Source organism: Hyla sarda, chromosome 2 (genome assembly GCF_029499605.1).
Source record: "Hyla sarda isolate aHylSar1 chromosome 2, aHylSar1.hap1, whole genome shotgun sequence".
In the NCBI taxonomy this organism is placed as follows: Eukaryota; Metazoa; Chordata; class Amphibia; order Anura; family Hylidae; genus Hyla; species Hyla sarda.
Genome location: NC_079190.1, coordinates 155,559,564 through 155,566,638, shown reverse-complemented (window position 1 = coordinate 155,566,638; position 7,075 = coordinate 155,559,564). Strand labels below are relative to the sequence as shown.

Genomic DNA, 7,075 nt, shown 5'->3' with positions numbered 1-7,075 from the left:
GTAATGTAATGTCTGCCTCTATATTGTGCCCTGTAATGTCTGCCTCTATATTGTGTCCTGTAATGTAATGTCTGCCTCTATATTGTGCCCTGTAATGTAATGTCTGCCTCTATATTGTGTCCTGTAATGTAATGTCTGCCTCTATATTGTGTCTATAATGTAATGTCTGCCTCTATATTGTGTCCTGTAATGTAATGTCTTCCTCTATATTGTGCCCTGTAATGTAATGTCTGCCTCTATAGTGTGTCCTGTAATGTAATGTCTGCCTCTATATTGTGCCCTGTAATGTAATGTAATGTCTGCCTCTATATTGTGTCCTGTAATGTAATGTAATGTCTGCCTCTATATTGTGCCCTGTAATGTAATGTCTGCCTCTATATTGTGCCCTGTAATGTAATGTCTGCCTCTATATTGTGTCCTGTAATGTAATGTCTGCCTCTATATTGTGCCCTGTAATGTAATGTAATGTCTGCCTCTATATTGTGTCCTGTAATGTAATGTAATGTCTGCCTCTATATTGTGCCCTGTAATGTAATGTCTGCCTCTATATTGTGCCCTGTAATGTAATGTCTGCCTCTATATTGTGTCCTGTAATGTAATGTCTGCCTCTATATTGTGTCTATAATGTAATGTCTGCCTCTATATTGTGTCCTGTAATGTAATGTCTGCCTCTATATTGTGCCCTGTAATGTAATGTCTGCCTCTATATTGTGTCCTGTAATGTAATGTCTGCCTCTATATTGTGCCCTGTAATGTAATGTCTGCCTCTATATTGTGTCCTGTAATGTAATGTAATGTCTGCCTCTATATTGTGCCCTGTAATGTCTGCCTCTATATTGTGTCCTGTAATGTAATGTCTGCCTCTATATTGTGCCCTGTAATGTAATGTTTGCCTCTATATTGTGCCCTGTAATGTAATGTCTGCCTCTATATTGTGTCCTGTAATGTAATGTCTGCCTCTATATTGTGTCTATAATGTAATGTCTGCCTCTATATTGTGTCCTGTAATGTAATGTCTGCCTCTATATTGTGTCCTGTAATGTAATGTCTGCCTCTATATTGTGTCTATAATGTAATATCTGCCTCTATATTGTGCCCTGTAATGTAATGTCTGCCTCTATATTGTGCCCTGTCATGTAATGTCTTCCTCTATATTGTGCCCTGTAATGTAATGTCTGCCTCTATATTGTGCCCTGTAATGTAATGCCTGCCTCTATATTGTGCCCTGTAATGTAATGCCTGCCTCTATATTGTGCCCTGTAATGTAATGTCTGCCTCTATAGTGTGCCCTGTAATGTAATGTCTGCCTCTATATTGTGTCCTGTAATGTAATGTCTGCCTCTATATTGTGTCCTGTAATGTAATGTCTGCCTCTATATTGTGTCCTGTAATGTAATGTCTGCCTCTATATTGTGTCCTGTAATGTAATGTCTGCCTCTATATTGTGTCCTGTAATGTAATGTCTGCCTCTATATTGTGTCCTGTAATGTAATGTCTGCCTCTATATTGTGCCCTGTAATGTAATGTCTGCCTCTATAGTGTGCCCTGTAATGTAATGTCTGCCTCTATAGTGTGCCCTGTAATGTAATGTCTGCCTCTATATTGTGTCCTGTAATGTAATGTCTGCCTCTATATTGTGCCCTGTAATGTAATGTAATGTCTGCCTCTATATTGTGTCCTGTAATGTAATGTCTGCCTCTATATTGTGCCCTGTAATGTAATGTCTGCCTCTATATTGTGCCCTGTAATGTAATGTCTGCCTCTATATTGTGCCCTGTAATGTAATGTCTGCCTCTATATTGTGCCCTGTAATGTAATGTCTGCCTCTATATTGTGCCCTGTAATGTAATGTCTGCCTCTATATTGTGCCCTGTAATGTAATGTCTGCCTCTATATTGTGCCCTGTAATGTAATGTCTGCCTCTATATTGTGTCCTGTAATGTAATGTCTGCCTCTATATTGTGCCCTGTAATGTAATGTCTGCCTCTATATTGTGTCCTGTAATGTCTGCCTCTATATTGTGCCCTGCAATGTAATGTCTGCCTCTATATTGTGTCCTGTCATGTAATGTCTTCCTCTATATTGTGTCCTGTCATGTAATGTCTGCCTCTATATTGTGTCCTGTCATGTAATGTCTTCCTCTATATTGTGTCCTGTCATGTAATGTCTGCCTCTATATTGTGCCCTGTAATGTAATGTCTGCCTCTATATTGTGCCAAGTAATGTTTTCCCCCAAACTATTGCTAGTCTCTGGCTGTTGCACAACTACAACTCCACAGTCCGGACATGCTGGGATTTGCAGTTACAATAGCTGGACGGTCACAGCTTGGGTCTCTGTATGATTGTAGGTGGATTTAGCAGTAAAGTCCATTACACTCCTGTCATGTGCCCAGCTGTGAGGAGATTCTGCATTATACACAAGCCGAGAAGTGTCTGATCCCGCCGCCCGGTGTTACCTCACTGCTACCCTGTGATAACGTCACTGGCGCGCTGTATAGGTGCGGGGAGTATAGCAGGAACACGTCCATACCCGTTCACACTAGCACCATGTGAAGGTAGGTACTCGTGCGAACGGCGTGTTCTGTGCGGCAGTACTAGTTTGTGTGAACGGGTATGGACACCTACCGCACCTCGCAGCTATACAGATATACAATGACTCATATGTCCGGACTGTCCATGTTATCGCTAATAATGCAGTCATTACAGGAGCGCAGCGTTATCATTACTCTGAAGTAATACACAGTTATTACAGGAGCGGAGTGTTATCATTGTTACTCTGAAGTAATACACAGTCATTACAGGAGCGCAGCGTTATCATTACTCTGAAGTAATACACAGTTATTACAGGAGCGGAGTGTTATCATTTTTACTCTGAAGTAATACACAAACGTTACAGGAGCGCAGCGTTATCATTACTCTGAAGTAATACACAGTTATTACAGGAGCGGAGTGTTATCATTGTTACTCTGAAGTAATACACAGTCATTACAGGAGCGCAGCGTTATTATTACTCTGAAGTAATACACAGTCATTACAGGAGCGCAGCGTTATCATTACTCTGAAGTAATACACAGCCGTTACAGGAGCGCAGCGTTATCATTACTCTGAAGTAATACACAGTCATTACAGGAGCGGAGTGTTATCATTGTTACTCTGAAGTAATACACAGTCATTACAGGAGCGGAGTGTTATCATTGTTACTCTGAAGTAATACACAGTCATTACAGGAGCGGAGTGTTATTATTACTCTGAAGTAATACACAGCCGTTACAGGAGCGCAGCGTTATCATTACTCTGAAGTAATACTCAGCCATTACAGAAGCGCAGCATTATGTCGGGGTTCTGTGGCATGAAATAAATGGAGGGAAATAACATAACCTCATAGGTGCAATTACACACCCGTCCAGTAGGACTCCTAAGACTCAGTATACACCGTGATATGCGAGCTGCCGAAATAGCTCAGTTGGGAGAGCGTTAGACTGAAGATCTAAAGGTCCCTGGTTCGATCCCGGGTTTCGGCAGAGATGATTCTTTTGTCTATTTTTTCTTCTTGCTTTTAAACATTTCTCTGAGGTACATTTCTCACCCTTCTGTTACTGTTTAGCTCTTTACTGCTTTATGTATCTATTACATCACAGTCAGTGGCCATGTACATTGTGATGTGGTAACCGGATATTTTTATCAGTTTATCCCCTTAAGGATGCAGTTTTTGCATTTTTGTTTTTTCCTCCTTACCTTTTAAAAATCATAACCCTTTCAATTTTCCACCTAAAAATCCATATTATGGCTTATTTTTTGCGTCACCAATTCTACTTTGCAGTGACATTAGTCATTTTACCCCAAAAATTCACGGCAAAACGGAAAAAAAAATCATTGTGCAACAAAATCGAAGAAAAAACGCCATTTTGTAACTTTTGGGGGCTTCCATTTCTATGCAGTGTTTATTTCGGTAAAAACGACACCTTATCTTTATGCTGTAGGTCCATACGGTTAAAATGATACCCTACTTATATAGGTTTGATTTTGTCGTACTTCTGGAAAAAATCATAACTACATGCAGGAAAATGTATACGTTTAATAATGTCCTCTTCTAACCCCTAAAACTTTTTTATTTTTCCATGTACGGGGCGGTATGAGGGCTCATTTTTTGCGCCGTAATCTGAAGTTTTTATCGGTACCATTTTTTGTTTTGATCTGACTTTTTGATCACTTTTTATTCATTTTTTAATGGTATAAAAAGTGACCAAAAACACGCTTTTTTGGACTTTGGAATTCTTTTATGTGCACGCCATTGACCGTGCGGTTTAATTAATGATATATTTTTATAGTTCGGACATTTACGCACGCGGCGATACCACATATATTTATTTTTATTTACACTTTGTAATTTTTTTTATGGGAAAAGGGGGGTGATTCAAAGTTTTATTAGAGAAGGGGTTAAAGGATCTTTATTAATTTTTTTTATATTTTTTTTTGCAATGTTATAGCTCCCATAGGGACCTATAACACTGCACACACTGATCTTTTACACAGATCACTGGCGTGTATACACACGCCTGTGATCAGTGTTATCCGCGCTTGACTGCTCCTGCCTGGATCTCAGGCACGGAGCAGTCATTCGCCGATTGGACACCGAGGAGGCAGGTAAGGTCCCTCCCGGTGTCCTGTAAGCTCTTCGGGACGCCGCGATTTAACTGCGTCGGTCCCGAACAGCCCGACTGAGTAACCAGGATACTTTCACTTTCGCTTCAGACACAGCTGTCCGCTTTGATTGCCACGTCTGAAGGGTTAATACAGGGCATCACCGCAATCGGTGATGTCCTGTATTAGCCGCGGGTCCCGGCCGTTGATGGCCGCCAGGACCAACCCGATATTTTTATCAGTTTATCCCCTTAAGGATGCAGTTTTTGCATTTTTGTTTTTTCCTCCTTACCTTTTAAAAATCATAACCCTTTCAATTTTCCACCTAAAAATCCATATTATGGCTTATTTTTTGCGTCACCAATTCTACTTTACAGTGACATTAGTCATTTTACCCCAAAAATTCACGGCAAAACGGAAAAAAAAATCATTGTGCAACAAAATCGAAGAAAAAACGCCATTTTGTAACTTTTGGGGGCTTCCATTTCTATGCAGTGTTTATTTCGGTAAAAACGACACCTTATCTTTATGCTGTAGGTCCATACGGTTAAAATGATACCCTACTTATATAGGTTTGATTTTGTTGTACTTCTGGAAAAAATCATAACTACATGCAGGAAAATGTATACGTTTAATAATGTCCTCTTCTAACCCCTAAAACTTTTTTATTTTTCCATGTACGGGGCGGTATGAGGGCTCATTTTTTGCGCCGTAATCTGAAGTTTTTATCGGTACCATTTTTTGTTTTGATCTGACTTTTTGATCACTTTTTATTCATTTTTTAATGGTATAAAAAGTGACCAAAAACACGCTTTTTTGGACTTTGGAATTCTTTTATGTGTACGCCATTGACCGTGCGGTTTAATTAATGATATATTTTTATAGTTCGGACATTTACGCACGCGGCGATACCACATATATTTATTTTTATTTACACTTTGTAATTTTTTTTATGGGAAAAGGGGGGTGATTCAAACTTTTATTAGAGAAGGGGTTAAAGGATCTTTATTAATTTTTTTTTATTTTTTTTTTGCAATGTTATAGCTCCCATAGGGACCTATAACACTGCACACACTGATCTTTTACACAGATCACTGGCGTGTATACACACGCCTGTGATCAGTGTTATCCGCGCTTGACTGCTCCTGCCTGGATCTCAGGCACGGAGCAGTCATTCACCGATTGGACACCGAGGAGGCAGGTAAGGTCCCTCCCGGTGTCCTGTAAGCTGTTCGGGACGCCGCGATTTAACTGCGTCGGTCCCGAACAGCCCGACTGAGTAACCAGGATACTTTCACTTTCGCTTCAGACACAGCTGTCCGCTTTGATTGCCACGTCTGAAGGGTTAATACAGGGCATCACCGCAATCGGTGATGTCCTGTATTAGCCGCGGGTCCCGGCCGTTGATGGCCGCCAGGACCAACCCGATATTTTTATCAGTTTATCCCCTTAAGGATGCAGTTTTTGCATTTTTGTTTTTTCCTCCTTACCTTTTAAAAATCATAACCCTTTCAATTTTCCACCTAAAAATCCATATTATGGCTTATTTTTTGCGTCACCAATTCTACTTTACAGTGACATTAGTCATTTTACCCCAAAAATTCACGGCAAAACGGAAAAAAAAATCATTGTGCAACAAAATCGAAGAAAAAACGCCATTTTGTAACTTTTGGGGGCTTCCATTTCTATGCAGTGTTTATTTCGGTAAAAACGACACCTTATCTTTATGCTGTAGGTCCATACGGTTAAAATGATACCCTACTTATATAGGTTTGATTTTGTTGTACTTCTGGAAAAAATCATAACTACATGCAGGAAAATGTATACGTTTAATAATGTCCTCTTCTAACCCCTAAAACTTTTTTATTTTTCCATGTACGGGGCGGTATGAGGGCTCATTTTTTGCGCCGTAATCTGAAGTTTTTATCGGTACCATTTTTTGTTTTGATCTGACTTTTTGATCACTTTTTATTCATTTTTTAATGGTATAAAAAGTGACCAAAAACACGCTTTTTTGGACTTTGGAATTCTTTTATGTGTACGCCATTGACCGTGCGGTTTAATTAATGATATATTTTTATAGTTCGGACATTTACGCACGCGGCGATACCACATATATTTATTTTTATTTACACTTTGTAATTTTTTTTATGGGAAAAGGGGGGTGATTCAAACTTTTATTAGAGAAGGGGTTAAAGGATCTTTATTAATTTTTTTTTTTTTTTTTTTTGCAATGTTATAGCTCCCATAGGGACCTATAACACTGCACACACTGATCTTTTACACAGATCACTGGCGTGTATACACACGCCTGTGATCAGTGTTATCCGCGCTTGACTGCTCCTGCCTGGATCTCAGGCACGGAGCAGTCATTCACCGATTGGACACCGAGGAGGCAGGTAAGGTCCCTCCCGGTGTCCTGTAAGCTGTTCGG

At 39.8% G+C, this 7,075-nt stretch overlaps 1 non-coding gene across 1 annotated transcript; it reads left to right on the top strand.

Moving 5' to 3' along the window:
• The first annotated feature begins 3,448 nt into the window (after nt 1-3,448).
• Nucleotides 3,449-3,521, top strand: TRNAF-GAA (transfer RNA phenylalanine (anticodon GAA)). Its single transcript has one exon. It is a non-coding gene; the product is annotated as a tRNA-Phe (tRNA).
• Nucleotides 3,522-7,075: the final 3,554 nt, after the last annotated feature.